Consider the following 19,382-nt stretch of genomic DNA (forward strand, 5'->3'; position numbering starts at 1 on the left):
GGACATCAGAGTACCATTTATGACAATACTTAAAACCAACAATAATAATAATAATAATTATTATTATTATAGAAAATTTTGTGCGTAGTTACTAGGCAATACATTATTTGAAGAAAACAGACCACAATCTTAAATGTCTGCTCCATTTTAGTCGACCACTTTTGACTCATATTACAAATGACTGCACCTTACTAGATATAATAATAATAAAATCAATAACATTAATAACACTAAGAGTTCTTTTTAAGAAACATTATAAAGAAAATGGAATGCTATTTAGGAGAAACTGGAAAACCAAATAAACGAGATTAGGCATCTGGCACTTCATGATATTATATATTATGTTGTTTTCAACGGAAGGACTAACTTCAACGAACATCCTGAACATTATGAAGTTCTTACAAGGCCCTGAGGAGTCTCTGAGAAGAGGAAGAGATATGTTTCGTTACGAGCACAAGTAATTTGAAAAGTTTGGTGAAGTAACCGTGTACCGGTCTGTTACGTCTATAGATAGGTATATCTGAATATTACACATTTTTTTCAACTGTGAAAATATATGCTTAAAGACTACGAGCTTCAGAACTTTTGATGCTCAGTTTTTGTAATCAAGTGATGAGCAATCATATCATAGGAGAGAGGTAAAATGAATGTTATAGTACATACTAAGAAAGAGGGCGCAGGCGCAATAGAAGGCTCTGTGAACAAAGAGTGTGGAAAGAGGCGTCTTTGGTATTCAGAGTGGAGGGCGCGACAGACAGGTTTATGAAAGAAAAGGCAGTGATATGAATTATTTCATAGCTGTCTTTTGAAGCTGGAAACCTACGTGACTTCTGTGACTTTTTATAAATTCGTTTCTCTGTTGAATTCCGGGTACATAAAAATGTTTTGCGGGAATGGTTGCGTTCTGAAGAGGCACACAAAAGATTTTTACTTAAGGGACAACAATTATTTCCGCTACGCCGTTCATAGTGAGTTGTCTAATTCTAAATAAGAAGGTATGCAGAAATTGTGCAGACGGCAGAATCACAACAAGCACGTAGTGCAGTACTTTTAACACTCAATAACACTGTCAAGATTTTCTGTGTACAGCAATGAGTGATGCTTTCGTAAATGTGGGTGACGCAAACGTAGCGCACCCAAACCTTCACGACCAGCTGTTTTCGTTGTAGCCATAATGAAGAATTTATGATTTCTCTTTTTCAACTGTGGAGGTTTTCCCAAGAGGTTTTTTTTTTTTTTTTTTTTTTTTTTTTTAGGAAAGAGAACAATACTACCGATTGCTGTGTGTGATGTTTCGGTAAGGATGACAGTGTTGCAATTCCGAACAGCTGTTCTTTGTTTGGTTCGTCTTGCAAATTGAAGATCGTTGGTGTAAAAGAAGAGCAGACTACTTGCAACTAGGTTGAGAAAAACGCCAAGGAGGCAATTTGGCTTCTAAGGAAAAGGTAAGGTGAGCTCCTCGTTTATCTAACTAGGCATCTGCTTACAATTTACCAGTCTTCTTTTATATAAAAAGTGTCATTAAAGATGAAACAGTCGCTCTGTAGCTCCTAGCTAGTCTGTTGGCCAAGATCTATATAAATCATTTAGAAACATCTTTTTTAAAAGCTATAAACGTTATTTGATGATAGACATATCCTGTATGTTGGAACAGAAGGGGAAACAGATTATTTTGCACTATAATATAAAATTCACTACAGATCATGAAACTTGTATTACTATAAACTTCCTAGATATGAAGATCTGTAAATGCAATTACTAACATAAATTTCAAATAAAAGGAAAATCCACTGCATTTGATGTCACAATCAGTAGCACTTCATGACATCCTCGGCAACTCAACATAGCTAACTATAGGGCAAACTCAACATGACGGAAAAAAATTTCTATTGAATGCCGAAGATAAACTACTAGAACACATTTAAAATGATAGATCACAACACTGATTTTACATACGACACCATCAACTAGCTTCACGGCAGCATTACAAACAAATACAAAAAGAAAAGAAACTCCATGTCTACAATGAACAGAACTTCAGCACAGTTACGCCGCACAATTCTCGGAAATGTCTTCATGGCACTCATTGGTAAAGTGTCAATTTCATATCCAGATTAATTTCTCTACAAATGCTAAAATGAGAGATAATCTAATTCATAACTTAAATGTTCCAAGTATAACAGAACGTAAAATCATGTATGTCAGTAATTTCTTTACATGTAAAGTTTTATGTAAATATAGCCTTTGACTGTGAGTGTAAGAACTAAAAGACGGTTATCTTTGGTCATGGGGGAAGAAGGTCGAGCTTTGAAAGTGGTGGTTGATGGTCTTTGGATAGGGAGCGGGGGTTGGAGGAGGTGGCGATACAGATGTGGTGTAAAACAATATCTTATTTCATATTATTGTAGTAGAAGTGTTAAATGTGAATAAATGAATTTAATAGTGATGTGCAAAAATAATGTAAAAACAAAAAGACCACGTTGCCTACAAACCAGTTAGTCTCATCCAAACACAAAGAAAACCGGGGGGAACATCGCAGTGGAATCACCTCTAGACTTCACGAAGACAACAACGCAGCCATCGATATGAGTTAAGTACCAAACTGTTCGCACTTGTTAACGACCTCGGCCTATAAATTTGAATCTCCTGTAGTGCCTGAAGTCACCATGTGGACAAAGGAGTAGGACAACTTATAGACTGTGGAAATCTTAGGAAGAGGTCAGTTAAACTTGGGGGCTCGTCCGGGATATTACAGTTAAATGCGATGAGACTAATTGTGCTTCGTTTGCGGAACATTATAAATTTTATAATTCGTGAAACATGAATAACATTGTACACGTTTCCTGGACCAGAAAAAGTAGTGTAAGAACCAAGAAAGTGCTGGCTTATCGGAGAGGTGGACCTGTGATCGACGTCATGGTGTGAAAAGATAGGTACAATTCTGCTTTGTTTTAAACTTTTCGACAAAGCTGTGTCCAAACACGTGATGCCATCATGACGCTATCAGAAGAAATTAAAAAGGAAGTGGGAGAAACGTTAGACTCGAACGTGTGTGGTGTAAGTGACGATCCAGATGTCTCACAAAATGAAAGAAAACCGGATCAACAGGACTGGGTAAGTTTACTCTTTGCCAGAATGGGACAAATGCAGTCCGAATTAACAACGGCAATGAATTCAAATAGTGAATTCCTAGAATCAAAAATAAATGCATCCAGTGAGTCGCTAGAAGCGAAATTAAACTTAACTAGTGAATCGCTGGAAGCAAAAATGGAAAGCAACGGTGATGTACTGAAAGAAGAGATCTCAAATTTAAAACTTCAATTAGGAGAAAGTTTGAAGGGCGTGAACTCCAAAATTGAGGCTATACAAAATAAGTTTGTGACCTTAGAAAATAAATTGGCCACAGTTGGCTCAAGTCAAGGAAAAGAGATTGAAAGGTTAACTGCAGCTCAAAGAAATGTGGAGGAGAGAGTAGACAAATTAGGTCTAGATACAGAATCAAAAGTTAACGCCTTAAATGATGAATTAAATAAGATACAAGAGTCTGTAACATGTGATTTAAGTGTAATAGACAAGAGGTTCATTGAAATGCAAGATAATTTTGTGTACGAATGGTGGGAGTGTTTGGAGTAATTCACCTGTAAAAAGTTTTCCTTGTTATAGTTAACAGTCTGTAGACTTTTTACAACACTGCTCTGACAACCTTGTTCCTGGCATGTATGATAATCTAAAGATTAAGTTTGTAAAAAATTTCCTTGAGGGAGAAGCTTTGTCTTGGGCAAACCAACATTTTTATGAGTGGAAAACATTTGATGATTTTAAGAAGAGTTTCTTAAATAAGTTTTGGTCTGAGACTGAACAGGGTAGAATAAAAAGTGAATTTTTAAATGGGCCTAGTTTCAGGGGCAGAAACTACTCAATGAAAAACCTTTGCAGGGATCACCTTAGGAAATTGGTGCATCTAGATAAACCCTTCGACAAAATGACACAAATTGATGCCCTTAAAAGGAGGTTACCTGAAATAATACAGTGGGAATTTGTGCATGGACCTGATGACTGTTTCTAAAATATATAGACAAATTAGACAGGGAAATGGAGAGAAATTTGAAACAGTTTAGTAATGGAAACCATTACAGTGGGAGGTGGAATTCTGATTACCGTGGGGAGAACACTAGAAGGAACGATAGAGATTTTCAGAATGAACACCAATATGATAGAACAAGAGAGTACAATGCTAATGGGAGAGGGAGTAACTGGGAAAACAGTGGTGTAACTGGGAACAACTGATGGGAAGGTAACAACAGAATGAATACAAATTGGAGGAGTGACAATAGAGGTAGACATCCGGAAAACTCCGGTCCGCCTCAATGAGGGTCCACAGCTTTGGGGCGAACAGATTTAAATATAATAGGACCACTAACGTTCACACAAAACCCAATAGTGTAAATAACTGTACCATTAACAAACAGGTTAAAAACCAGGAATATCAAGTGAATTATACAAATTTTGATAAAAACTTTGGGATGCTATGTGGCACAGTAGACCACCACAAAATAAACATAGGATAGATCAAAGTTCTGACTCAATTCTGGATGAGATGTTAAATGATTTTTACAGCTGGGCAAAAAGGAGAGAGCAAGCTACTGGTGAAGAGAGTAATAAATGTTTTAGTTCAGAATTGGGGGGATTGTTCACACAAGAAGGTAATAGTGAATCAGCTGATGATATACCTAAGCAACAGGAAAAAGAATCAACCATAGAAAGTGAGAAACAGAGAGAAATAGATGAAACTGGCAGTAAAGTATACCATAGTAGTGATGATGTTAGTATTATTGATGTGAAAAGTATGGTAAGCAAACCAGAATGTGAGTACAATGTTTTTATTGAAATAAATAATGAAGTGTTGAAACTTGATGATAGTTGTGGTGATGAATCAAAGGAATATGACAAGAATAATGAAGTGACAGCTGAAAATCAATTGCTACATGTCTGTCCTGATGATCTCATGGTTAATCAAACTGGTGATAACAAAAGCGAAAATATTGTGAAAGAATTAGATTTGCGTGATATTGAAAGTAAAGGAAGCCAATTTTTGGAAATCCTGTGGAACCAGTATAATGAGAGTGTTAGTAGCAATGTGTTTTGCTATCATCTAAGTGTAATTAGTAGAGTTTTATGCCACACTGGTGGGAGAGTAAAAGATAGAGTCTGAGTGAAAGGTACATAAACGGTAGGAAGATATTTTGTGTACAGCCAAAGTGTAAACTTGACACTAGTAACTCAGAATCTGGAACTCAGGTAAACCTGATGAAGACTGAAAGGGAGGAAGTAGATGGAAATTATAAAGGAATTGAAAAAGATTTATTATATGAAATCCCTGAGGGGAAGGTAGATGATACATTAAAATAAGAGTCAATCAATGGGAAGGACACCGTCTTATTGGTACAGGAAGCCCCATATGTGCAATATCAGAAAAATTTAGAGATAAAATTAGAGATGGTAAGAACTTTGTAGAAATGCTGGTTGTAGTGTAAAAATCAGAGGTGCCACTGGTAGGCAAAGTAAGGTAGTTAAGAGTCAGGTATTGTTAACATTTGAAATTGAAAATGTGGAGTTTGAGCAGGGTTGCCTTATGGTCCCAAGGTTAGAAGAAAATATCATTTTTGGCATGGATTGGGTCTTAAAAGTGGGTGTAAGCTTCTCTTGGGAAGATAAGAGTGTTATAATTACTGAACCTGAGAAAAATAGTATTCTGAAAACAGAAATGTTCATCCTTAACAGTAGTAATTTTTGCAACCTTATCAAAGCTGTTGTAAGCGAGTTAGATAATCAACCCATAAGTGATAACACACCCTTTGACCTTATAAATGAACAAAATTTCGAAGAATTAGTCGAAGTCAAATTGAAGGAAGCTGTAACTCTAAGTGAAAGTCAGAAAAATCAGTTAAGAGAAGTGTTATGGGAATTTCAGGATACATTTAGTGAGAGACCAGGGAAGGTAAAAGATTATCAGTGCAGACTTCAACTCAGAGATCATCATCCTTTCTTCTTAAAACCATATGGCATTCCATTCTCCAGGAAAAAAGATGTAGAAAGGGAAATCCAAAAAATGGAAACTTGGGGGACTATAGAAAGAAGTAGAAGTACTTACAACTACCCATTAGTAGTTGTGTCTAAGAGAAATGGTGGGGTTAGACTTGTGCTTGACTGTAGGCACCTTAAAAAGTTCTTGATTAGAGAAAATGACCATCCTGAGAATATGGATGAACTGCTGCACAAATTTGATAATGTAAAATTTATGAGTAGCCTAGACTTGACATCTGGTTTTCGCCAAATACCACTTGAACTTGATTCTAGGAAGTATACTGCCTTTTTGTATGGTGGCAAAAGTTACCAATATTGTGTTGTCCCTTTTGGATTGAATGTATCTGTGATTGAATTTATCAGAGCACTGGATTTTGTATTAGGTGATGAATTGTCTTCAAAATTAATAGTATGTGTAGATGACATTCTTGTAACTGGAAAAACCTGGGAAGATCATCTAAACCTTCTGAGACAAGTCTGTTCAAAATTGAGGGAAGGGGTAATGACTGTAAAATTGGAAAAATGTTGTTTTGGAGTTAATGAACTGAAATTTCTGGGGCATAATATTTCAGAAACGGGAATCTTACCTGATAAGGACAAACTTGAGACCATTGTAAACTTCCCTACCCCCAAGAACAAAAAAAACTCAAGTCCTTTTTTGGTCTCACTGGATTCTATAGAAAATTTCTTTGTACCCAAGCTTTAAATGCAAACTGCTTATGTAACTTACTAAAAAAGAATACCGTTTGGGATTGGACACAAGAATGTCAGGATGCATTCGTGGAAATAAAACAACAACTGTCCCAAAGTCAGATGTTGTATACACCTGTTATGTCGTTACCACTCTGTATAATGACAGATAGTAGTGAGACAGGTTTTGGGGCACACTTGTTTCAAAACATAGAAGTAGAAGGAAAATTAGAACACCATTCTATTGCTTTTGCTAGCCGGGTTTTACAAAAGTATGAAAAATCATATACAGTCACAGAGAAGGAACTACTTGCCATCCACTGGGCATTTAATAAGTTTAAAAGTTATCTGTTACAGCACAAGGTAATTGTTTTTTCTGACCACAAAGCTCTATCTTACATTCAGGAGTGCAGACTCTATCATGAGCGTATAACAAGGTGGGTTTTATTCCTTCAACAGTTTGACTATGAGATCAAATTTATTCAGGGTAAACATAATGTCATTGCAGATACCCTTTCCAGACTACCAGTAGGTGCAGATGTTGAAAATACTTACGCAAAAGAGGAGAAAGAGTTCAAACTTATGTACTTAAAGTGTGTAAAAGATGAAGCTGAATTACTGAAAATCTTTAATGATATTCGTAGAAGCCAAAGCCATGATGAAAATTGGAAGTTGGTTAAAAGTTAAATATGGAAAAAGGGAGGAGAAAAGGTAGATCAGTATTATAAAGTACAAAAAGGGATTTTGTTTAGGAGATCTAGACCTGACTTAGACAATTGGAAACTATGCTGGCCTGAGCAATGTATTGACACGTTAATCAGGTACATACATGAAACCTTTGGACACTGCGGAGCAACAAAATATATACAGAAGATACAGGAAAATGTATACTTCTATAATATCAGTAGGAGAGTGAAGAAAAAACTTGAAACCTGTGATCGTTGTAAGAGGGTAAAAGTGAGTAACCAGACTTCTAAAGGATTTATGCAATACATTTTACCAAATAAAAACCTTGAATTGACAGGTATTGATCTATATGGACCACTACCAAGATCAAGGGGAGGGTACAGTTACATCTTTGTTATAGTTGATGTTTTCTCGAAATTTATAAAATTGTATACATTAAAGAGAGCAACCAGTAAATAAATTATCATCAAGCTGAAGAATTATTATTTCACAAATGTTGGTATACACCAGGCCATCATGTCTAATAATGGGTCACAGTTTACATCTAAATTATGGAAAATTTTTATTGAAGATACAGCAGAAAGGTACATGAGGGAAATTGGAAGGCTCTGCAGAACATACTGTAGTAAAAATCATGTTAATTGGATTGAAAATGTTATTGACTTCAAGGATATAATGAACAGCCTACAGCATTCATCCACTGGTTTTTCACCTTATGAAGTAATGTTAATTAGACAACCTGCAAATTTGATTTCTGAGAATGTTGATTTCCCACCTTGTCAAACTATGACACCCCAGGAAAGAGATAGAGCTGTTAGGAACACTGTGAAAAGGCAGGGAGAGGTAAGAAAACGGAGACATGATGCAAGAAGTGAAGGAGTACAGTTCAGGACGGGAGATCTGGGTTTAGTAAAAACACAGAAAAAATCTAAATTGATGAGTTCTGAAATGAAGAAATTTTTCGACATCTATAAAGGCCCCTTTGAAATCAAGGAAAACCCGCACCCTAATGCCTATAGGCTAATCTACCCAAAATCCAAGAAGTTATTTGGACTGCGCAATGTTACAGAGTTAAAACTCTACAAACATGACCCATAAAATAGTCATTAATAAGTAAAATGCTGCTCGGAAAGAACTAGTTGACTGGCCCAACTGTATCACTTTATTGCTTTATCATTCAAGGAAAACTTCATGTCAAAGTGTGGGACTATGTCAACTGAAAGTATGAAGTAGATTTTGTGTATGTGAATTACATCTGCATTAATGTCTCTTTGTTCTCTAATATACCCATTCATTAAATTTGGTATGAGATTAGTGTGTCAGACTACGAACCAGTCTTCAGTGTCATAGTAATGTCTCTTAACAAAAACCAAAGTTAATGATGTGGACGCTTTTAAAGTCATAAGATATGGATAATGATTGTGTGTAAGAAGAAAAAACCTTGTCTTTTGTAAGCTATGTCAGATGGAACATTATTTAATGGATAAAGCAAACTGGAGTTACTTGTCAGATTATGAGAGCGTGCATTGAAAGACCAGGCATATTATAGTGTGTTAAAATGTAGTGGATAGTCATGAAGTTTAATTATGCAGATTAAGAATATATTGAGGTTTAGAGCATTATGGAGACATATGTTGGTGTGTTACGTTTGAAACCCCTGTGATGGATTGATGATTATATGATACTAATTTTGAAGTTTATATTGTGGGAGAATATTTTGTAATAGTTTAGATAATTTAATGCTAAAGTGAATGAAGAGCTTTTAGGAATTTATCCCATACCCTGTTACACAATTTGAAATAATTTCTATTCATGGTAATATGCTATTTGAGCACAAGAGAGTGAATAAAAATGAAACACTGTTTAGTAATGATGTAAAGTTAAGGTATAAAGACTAACAATCTTACACAATTTAAGTGTAGAGTTTGTCATAGTTTGACCTATAAAGCTGACATAGATGTGCAACTCGAGGATACTGCAATGATAGTCACAATAATATATGGAATGTCTCAGCTACCTCATTATAAAGGAACATTAAATCATAAATATGTAAACCAATCTGACTCTGAAAATATAGTGCTGATCACACATAATTGAATTTGCACTGGATCCACCATGTGATTATATTCATCACACATACATGAATTTTCCCTAAGAGTCAACCATTTAACATTGTGTGTAAGTATTAGAATATTTTGAACTATGTCTATTTTATGTACGTGGTTAAAAGAACCTGTTTATTTTAGAATAATGATTTCTTTAGATTTAATGGTTGTTTTGGGCACAAGCTTTGGCCATAAGATATTTTGTTGAAGCACTAATATTAAAAGATTGTGAGAGATGCATCATTTCACAGTTCACTTAATACATTCTAAAGAAACCACTGACAATATTAACTAAGATGCATTAAGTCAGCATTGAAGTAAACTTGAGTGTATACATATACTATATAATTATGTACCCATCTTAATGTGGCACTGCAGCTACCATGATCAATTAAATTTAAGGTGCCATATTTTATTGTTAGTTATAAACTCATTACACTTATTACTCAATACAGCCAATGTAACCTTCAAATTGTATATCTTGGAAAGTATATATATATATAACTAAGATCACTTGGGAAACCAATTTTATTACTAACTTTCGGAACTGGAAATTTTATCATGATGTGTGTATTAGATTATTTTATTCCATAGTGACACACAATCCCATACATGGACTTGTGTGTGTGTGTGTGGGGGGGGGGGGGGGGGGGGGGTATTATAACAGAACGTAAAATCATGTATGTCAGTAAATTCTTTACTTGTAATGTTTTATGTAAATATAGCCTTTGGCTGAGAGTGTAATAACTAAGAGACGGTTATCTTTGGTCATGGGGGAAGGAGGTCGAACTTTGAAAGTGGTGGTTGATGGTCTTTGGATTGGGAGCGGGGGTTGGAGGAGGTGGCGATACAGATGTGCTGAAAACAATGTCTTATTTCATATTATTGTAGAAGTGTTAAATGTGAATAAATTAATTAAATAGTGATGTGCAAAAATAATGTAACGTTTGCTCTCTAAAAACAAAAATACCACGTCGCCCTACAAACCAGTTAGTCTCATCCAAACACAAAGAAAACCGCAGGAACATCGCAGTGGAATCACCTCTAGACTTCACGAAGACAACAACGCAGCCATCGATATGAGTTAAGTACCAAACTGTTCGTACTTGTTAACGACTTCGGCCTATAAATTTGAATCTCCTGTAGTGCCTGAAGTCACCATGTGGACAAAGGAGTAGGACAACTTATAGACTGTGGAAATCTTAGGAAGAGGTCAGTTAAACAAGCAAATTGCACAACAAAAATGGTATATGAGTGTTCCATAAACTTTATTTTAGCCTCACTGGTTGTAATTTCAACATGAGATACAGGGAACACACGAATGCACTCAGGCCAAAAAAATTAAGTGTATCAACTTTTAATGGTCACGTGGTCCAACATAGAAAAACAGACAAGGGCAGTCAAGAAAACTATTAAAGACTTTATTTCTTTTTAAAAATATGCAAAAAATAAGTAATTACTCTGTATTAATGGCTGAAATCTACAATTATGTTTTATACGTTGAAATCTTAAGTAAAATATTGATTTTGCGGTTTTTGCACACGATTAATGCAGTTAGCGGCTTTTGAAAACGTGTCGATCTTATTACGAAAAAACATTCGGCTGCATAACCCGCTATTCGGTGATATGTTAGGAATAACAGAATGATGGAACTTTTACTGTGAATATAAACACAACACATTCTATTTGAAAGAGGAGCCTGAAAATTCTAAAAAATTGGCATATAAAATACGAAAATGACATTATTTTACTAGGAAAAACTGACTCATTTAACGTCAAAAAGAGGAGGAAAATAAATGATTGATATAATTTTAAAAAAATACGCAACTGTGCTTTAGATATACAAGATATTGTAGAAAATAAAATAAGCACCTAATTACATCTAAATAAAACATCGACAAAATTTTATAAAATGAAAAAATTGGTGGACAGTTGCATCTTAGTTAAAACAGCGACAAAAAATCATAAAAAATCAAATTGGCTGAAAATTGCTTTTAAGTAACATTCACCTTAACGGCGTCCATCAACTCAAAATCGCTTCCGACTTTGCTTTGTTCTGAGGGTTGGCCGCGGCAGGAGCGTTTTTAGTAGTGCCTCCCTGCCCTTCGAACACCGCAGTGTAAAATTTGATTTTGTCGTTCATAGCGCAGTCTTCACTAAAGTGAAGGTCCAAAGACTTTTGACATTTCAGAGTTTGGCTTCCAAAAGTTCTACACTGTTGTGATTGGTGTTAGGCCGTTTGTTTTGCTGAAATTTTTTTACCTCTTCAGGATGCTCTTGCCTTCTGTAGCTTTAAAATGGCGGAAGTGCTCTCCACGAACTAAAAAAACCTTCTTCTTTTTGCTTTGCGTGAATACGATTTTTTTCCAGCCTGGAAATGCCACTTACTAATAACTTTCACGGAGGCTACAGCATATTCTTTCCAATCGTAAGCAGGGCATTTATTTTGTCCCAGACGTATTCCCGTTGCAAATTTCCCACTGTACTGAATGTATACAGACGAGTTCTCACTGACGCTCAATCTGCGAAGTTGCCTTTCTACACTCATGCTCATAAATTAAGGATATTGCTGATACATGGTGAAACAACGCTCTGGTGGGTGGTTTGCGGGTTTAAATCACCTCGGTGTATGACCATGCGGTGCCTTTGACACCGTGACGCTGGCAGCAGTCCACATACGCAGAGGTGTGTTAGTGCATGTCAGTGTACGGTGCAGTGAGTAAGTGCGCAGACGTTTTCAGGCCTGCTAATGGTGACTGTGTGTTCAAAGTGGCTCAAAGAACACATACTGATGACGTTATGAGGGGTGGAATACTAGGGCGACTGGTCAAACACAGCAGGTCATAGCACAGGGCCTCCGTGTGCCACAAAGTGTGATCTCAAGATTATAGCAACACGCACAGCAGACAAGATACGTGTCCAGGCACTACAGTACGGGACCTCCACAGTGTACAACACCACAAGAAGACCGATACCTCACCTCGCCTGACCATCAGTGCCCGCAAACGGCCACGGAGTACTGCAGGTAGCCTTGTTCGGGACCTTACCACAACGTTTCGAACCGTTGTCTCACAGACACACAGTCTACAGACGACTGAACAGACATGGTTTATTCACACGGAGGCCTGCTAGGTGCATTCCAATGACTCCTGGTCACAGGAGAACGCGTGAAGCCTGGTGTCAAGAATACAGTGTATATGGTCTTTGGAACAGTGGTCCCAGGTTATGTTCACGGACGAGTCTGAACAGTGATTCTCGCCGGGTTTTCATCTGGCGTGAACAAGGAACCAGATTCGAATCCCTTAATGTCCTTGAAAGGGACCTGTATGGAGGTCGTGATTTAAAAGTGTGGGGTGGGATTATGATTGGTGCACGTACACCCAAAATGTCTTTGACAGTAGATCTGTAACTGGTGAGGTGCATCGGAACGTCATTTTGCACCAGTACGTCCGCCTTTTGGGGGGTGCAGAGAGTCCTACCTTCCTCCTGATGGATGATAACGCACGACAGAACCCGTTTCGCGGTCTGTGTACGTGTAAATGCTGATCATATCTCATATTGATGTCGGGGTACATGCGCAGGAAACAGTGGCGTTTTGTAGCACATGTGGTTCGGGACGGTTTTCTCAACGCATCAGCAATAGCGTGGACTTACAGATGTGTGTCTTGTGTGTTCCCTATGTGCCTATGTTATTAGCGCCAGTTTTGTGCAGTGGCACGTTGTGTGACACCATATTAAGCAATTATTCGTAATTTATGAGCATATGTTACAAAAAATCTTGTCACGTGGCATGAATGAGAGGCCCACTACTGCAAACCACAGTTCTATTTCGTCTAGATTGTCCTGAGCTTCGAGAAGAAACCAGTGACATATCAGGCTGATCATCATTCTGTTTTTATTCTGACCCCAATCCGTCGGAAAACTGACGTTTTTCGTTCCTTCGAAATTTAGGTGAGTTAGTCTGTGGTGAACCACCGAAGGTATTTGGTTTGAACTTTTGGCATATTCATATTCCAACCAAATGCACGAAAACACCATGTCGGTGTTCTGAGGGGGCAGCGAAGAGCACTGGCAGCCCGTACAGTTGTAAAGGTGCATTTGAAGGGAATAATAGGCCTCTTGGCATGGCTGCTTTGGTAGTACTATATTCTTTGGACAATCGTAGCTGAGACATATTTCACCCTGGTTATTTTCTTTTTTAGCTCTGTGTAGAACATGCCACCTGTTATTTTATGGACATCGAGCTGCCTTTGTTTTTGTGGTTGGCAGGAGAGCAAATACCGTGTTACTAGAGGAGGCCGAAAGGCACGCGAATTAGCTCACGCAGGCTGGCGTAAGGTCTGGAACATGACAAGGGAATCAGAATTTAGAAACAACGGACGTAGCTGGTGGAATACTTAACTTTAATTCATTAATGATGAACGTCGGTTTTGTCGTTAGATAGTTCACAATTTCAATAGTAACTGATAATGGCGCCTTGCTAGGTCGAAGCAAATAACGAAGCTGAAGGCTATGCTAACTATCGTCTCGGCAAATGAGAGCGTATGTACTCAGTGAACCATCGCTAGCAAAGTCGACTGTGCAACTGGGGCGAGTGCTAGGAAGTCTCTCTAGACCTGCCGTGTGGCGGCGCTCGGTCTGCAATCACTGATAGTGGCGACACGCGGGTCCTACGTATACTACCGGACCGCGGCCGATTTAAAGGCTACCACCTAGCAAGTGTGGTGTCTGGAGGTGACACCACATTTGCAGGCTTTCTCTTTCGGTGCTTCGTTTCTTCCGCTTCAGTACGATATTCCTGCGATTAGCACGTCGAGCAGTTATCAACATAATTATTAGGCACCAAAGCCAATATTGAAATCTTGGCGAAAAATACTCCTGCAGTAATCGTATTTGACAAAGTTTTCAGGGTTCTCGTTACAGTACATGGTCCATGTCTTCGTTATGTTCAGTTCACTACTTAGACTCTTTGAGTAATGGTTCCTTGCGAGTAGTGACGTTATAAGGGGGTGAACTTCTCAATGTGATTTTTCACACATTCCTTTCTCGCTTCAGACAACATGGTTCTTCTGTCACCTCCTTTCGTCGCTTGGTCTAAAATTTTTTGGCAGAACACGATAATCCTATCTTTCTTTATTTGTAAAATTGACAAAAAGCCACTTTGCAAACATAAACATTTTCGATCTTCTCGACTCTCTGTTTCGGTAAAGAAAAATATGTGGTGATGGTTCGTTTCTGTTTTCGTCCTCCCCGGATCTTCCGTTGGGGATGCGATAGAGGTATGTTGAGCTTCATAGTTGCGCTGGCACTCTCGCGTTCCTTTCTGCTTGAACGTTCGGTGAATTTTTCTTTCGTCTTGCGTTGTAAGTTCGTTACATCTTAGTTTTCCGAAGGGATGTTTACAATCAGGTATCTTTGCCAAGGCCTTGGTTTTGTATCTGAAAAAGACCCATTCTTAAGTACGTAGAAGCATTCATTGGTGACGAGAGGCAGGGTGCAGGGAGAGGCGTGGGGGCGGGGGGACGTGGGGTTGGGGGGGGGGGGCGGGGAGGAACCAGATCACGGTTATGGAAAGAAGGCAGAAGTCTGTAAACACAGATAAAATAAAAGGGATGATAAATACGACGGCCTAAGTTTTAAAAAAAATCAAGTCGTGTGTACAGAAAGGGTCAACCACGCGATAGGCGCAAAATTCACTACCGTCAACCCCTCACCCAGTGGTTGCTTAAAATCCTCTCGCATGGACAATCCCTGGAAGGAGTCTGTCAACAGTGAAGTGGAGTGCGTAACACAACAATGCGAGATCGCTCGCACGCTGTGTTGCTCCCTGCCAAATCTACTGCATTTCACACAAATTGCCTTTAGTTTTGCTATGCACTGTACTCTCACTTTGGTGCCAGATAGCTACCAATTTCAGTTTTGCAGGAATTGTCCATGAAATTGGTCGGACTCCGCCGCTGTGTAGAGGAGGCACACATCGCACCACGAATTTGTTAATATTATGTGATAACAGTTAGTATCAACAAAGTTTTCACTCTATAAAGTTGCTTTAATAAAACAGTTTACGCTCTTAGCTTTCTGCTGGAGAAACAGTTCCCTTCCACTGATAGGGAAGCCTCTTCCTTTATCTGGAGGGACCGTCGCTCTCGGTCTCGTTCTGATCATTTGCGGCTACTATGACGGGTTCGAATTCTTGCACAATTCCTACTATTTCAATTACTACCATATAAACCGTACACAAAATCACTAATTCGCTTCGAAACATTCACGCAACGAACATCATTCTGATTCGCTGAACTGTCCTTACCGGCGTATATTTCGACTACACAGCGGCAGCGGAAGCTTCCTTGTTGCGTACGCGTTCGCTACAGCGCAGCCAATCTAACTCTCAGAAAGAAAAATATCTCTTCTAATAGTAACAAAGTGAACGGTAGCTTTGAATGTCTAGATTGGTGAGTTTGATATGCGACTGCCACATCTGTTGAACTTGGGGAGACTTTGCAAAAGCTGGACATTTAGCGGGCTTTTCACCCGAAGACAACCTGCAGTTCGCGGGTTTTGCAACTGAACACGATTTGCCACGGTTTAAACGGGTTTTGCACCCTGAAACGTATTCCATAGTGTAGGAGTTGAAAAAATCTGTACGGCAGCGCCCAACTCAAAATCTATAAAAAATGCATTTAGCAGCATTTGCATTGGTATTAAATGACTTTCAAAAAATCACGTTACAGTGACAAATCAGAAGACTTTATTGTAAGAGTATTTGACTAGTGCTCCCCTCGTGTCTACTCTAATATTTATAAGTTTGCTAATTACTTGAGACTGTGGCCCTTTTTCTTATATAACTATTATTATATATAAATTAACCTCCATCTTTCATTGGTGAAAGTCGTTATCGCCTTATTCATCCACAATGGAGGAACCCTGTTTTGTTGGCAGTGGAAACATATTGCTTGGCTTTCTCTTTAATTAAGTCATCCTGTTTCGTCCAACCGCCAAACCATAGTCTCATCAGCTCACTGGCTAACAGGAGCAAGCTTGCACTCTAGTCCGTCCAGATGTATGCTTGTATTTGTCTGGTGTCCAATACTCATTTCTTGCAGGGAATGCGATTGGTCTTCTGTGACCGAACGGCCCGAAGGAGACACCAGAACTGGTACATACAGCCATATGTTGGTTAAACGTCAGTCGATCGCTCGTATGTGGTTACGTGTTTTCTGCGAATACATGCACTGTGCAGTTTTATAATCGGGCCTCTCTGTAGTTTTGCTTTAAGGAATATGGGCATCGTCTTGCACAATGCGCTTGACTTTCAGACACCAGCTGACTATCCCGTGCAGAATGCCACTAGGTTTGGTTTCCAGTTCTTCTGTTGGCTGACACAACAACCAACCGACCATCAGCGTATACAATAGTTCCCTCAGTGACCGGGAAGCAACACTAAACATGACAACAATAATGCATTCTGTTGGTCGTTTTACGTCTCACAGTGTGTAGAAACTCTAATACACTACACCACGAAATTTAACCGACAGGAAGAAGATGCTGTGATATGCAAATGATTAGCTTTCCAGAGCATTCACACAAGGTTGGCGCCGGTGGCGACACCTACAACGTGCTGACATGAGGAAATTGTCCAACCGATTGACCATACACAGACAGCAGTTGACCGGCGTTGCCTGGTGAAACGATCTTGTGATGCCTCGTGTAAGCAAGAGAAATGCATACCATCGAGTTTCCGACTTTGATAAAGGTCGGATTGTAGCCTATCGCTATTGCGGTTTATCGTATCGCGACATTGCTGCTCGCGTTCGTCGAGATCCAATGACTGTTGGCAGAATATAGAATCGGTGGGTTCAGGAGGGTAATACGGAACGCCGTGCTGGATCCCAACGGCCTCGTGTCACTAGCAGTCTAGATGACAGTCTTCTTATCTTCGTGGCTGTAACGGATCGTGAAGCCACGTCTCGATCCCTGAGTCAACAGATGGGGACGTTTGCAAGACAACAACCATCCGCACAAACAGTTCGACGACGTTTGCAGCAGCATGGACTATCAGCTCGGCGACCATGGCTGCGGTTACCCTTGACGCTGCATCTCAGACAGGAGCGCCTGCGATGGTTTACTCAACGACGAACCTTGGTGCACGAATGGCGAAACGTCATTTTTCGGATGAATCCAGGTTCTCTTTACAGCATCATGATGGTCGCATCCGTGTTTGGCAACATCGCGGTGAACACACATTGGAAGCGTGTATTTGTCATCACCATACTGACGTATCACCTGGCGTGATCGTATGGAGGGCCATTGGTTACATGTCTCGGTCACATCTTGTTCGCATTGGCGGCACTTTGAACACTAGACGTGCATTTCAGATGTGTTACGACCCGTGGCTCTACCCTTCATTCGATCCCTGCGAGGCCCTACATGTCAGCAGGATAATGCACGACCGCATGTTGCAGGTCCTGTACGGGCCTTTCTGGTTACAGAAAATGTTCGACTGCTGCCATGGCCAGCACATTCTCCAGATCTCTCAGCAACTGAATATGTCTGGTCAATGGTGGCTGCGCAACTGGCTCGTCACAATACGGCAGTGACTACTCTTGATGAACAGTGGTATCGTGTTGAAGCTGCATGGGCAGCTGTACCTGTACACGACATCCAAGCTCTGTTTGACTCTATGCCCAGGCGTATCAAGGCGGTTGTTCTGGGTACTGATTTCTCTGGATCTAGGCACCCAAATAGGGTGAAAATGTAATCACATGCCGGCCAGTGTGGCCGAGCGGTTCTAGGCGCTTCGTTCTGGAACCGCGCGACCGCTACGGTCGCAGGTTCGAATCCTGCCCCGTACATGGATTTGTGTGATGTCCTTAGGTTAGTTAGGTTTAAGTAGTTCTAAGTTCTAGGGGACTGATGACCTGAGATGTTAAGTTCCATAGTGCTCAGAGCCAATTTTTTTTATCTCATATCAGTTCTAGTATAATATATTTCTCCAATGAATACCCGTTTATCATCTGCACTTCCTCTTGGTGTAGCAATTTTAATGGCCAGTAGTACAATATACACACCCACTGTTGCTGTGTACGCGTACGGAGTTACATTGACCACCGACCATGTTTTTTGGGTGCTTCAAGTTTCTTGTCGAGCAATGTATACGCCAGAATGAAGTGCACTTCATGGCCTTCACAGTCTCTTCAAACTTATCTACGCTCCTATATATGTCTATATATGTCTTCTTGTGATATTGAGTTATATGTCTTTGTCGACAACTTCATCTGTGTTTTGTCGTGTATACCGGCTATGGTGACGCCCACGCCGTATCTGAGTTCTGTGAAGCCACTTCAGTGTCGTCGAAGTTCTTGTGCAGTACCTATTATCGGCGACACGTTGCTTTAGCGAGAAGGCTATAAATAACACACACTTCGCTCTCTCTAGAGCTAATTCACCTATCTCGAACGTTAACCGATGAAAAGAGGTACTTCCTAGTTGTACTAATTTTAGGCATGGTCAAGAGAGAGTTAACGTGGTGTGCTGTGTGTGCATTCGCTTTCGGCTGGTGAGAGAATTTGGCATTTATTTTTTTCTTTTGTATATGGGCCTGGTTGTACTCGCTATTCAGTAATTTGAAAGATGTTTGAAAATGAGCAGCCTTTTTTCCTTGTGCTCCACAATGCACTACTTAAAACTTACTATTGTTTCCAGAGAGGACGATTCCTCATGGTCTAAAATCCATGTGTCAGGAAAAGAAATACACATATCAAGAAAGTTCTTATGTTTTAGCACGAAATATTACAAAAAAATGTTCTCTATTCTTCT

The 19,382-nt window shown here is 39.3% G+C and overlaps 1 protein-coding gene across 2 annotated transcripts in view; it reads left to right on the forward strand.

Annotated features, from left to right (window-relative positions):
• Positions 1-19,382, forward strand: part of LOC126272508 (uncharacterized) — a 457,502-nt gene that overhangs the window by 151,492 nt on the left and 286,628 nt on the right. Inside the window, exon 1 of one of the 2 annotated variants that reach the window (XM_049975407.1) lies at positions 1,286-1,445. The exons of the other annotated variant lie outside the window; for it this stretch is intronic. The gene's annotated coding sequence lies outside the window, so the exon portion shown is untranslated. Of the gene's footprint in view, positions 1-1,285; positions 1,446-19,382 lie in introns of those variants that run through there. 2 annotated transcript variants of the gene reach the window in all.

The sequence above is a fragment of the Schistocerca gregaria genome, chromosome 5 (genome assembly GCF_023897955.1).
Source record: "Schistocerca gregaria isolate iqSchGreg1 chromosome 5, iqSchGreg1.2, whole genome shotgun sequence".
In the NCBI taxonomy this organism is placed as follows: domain Eukaryota; kingdom Metazoa; phylum Arthropoda; class Insecta; order Orthoptera; family Acrididae; genus Schistocerca; species Schistocerca gregaria.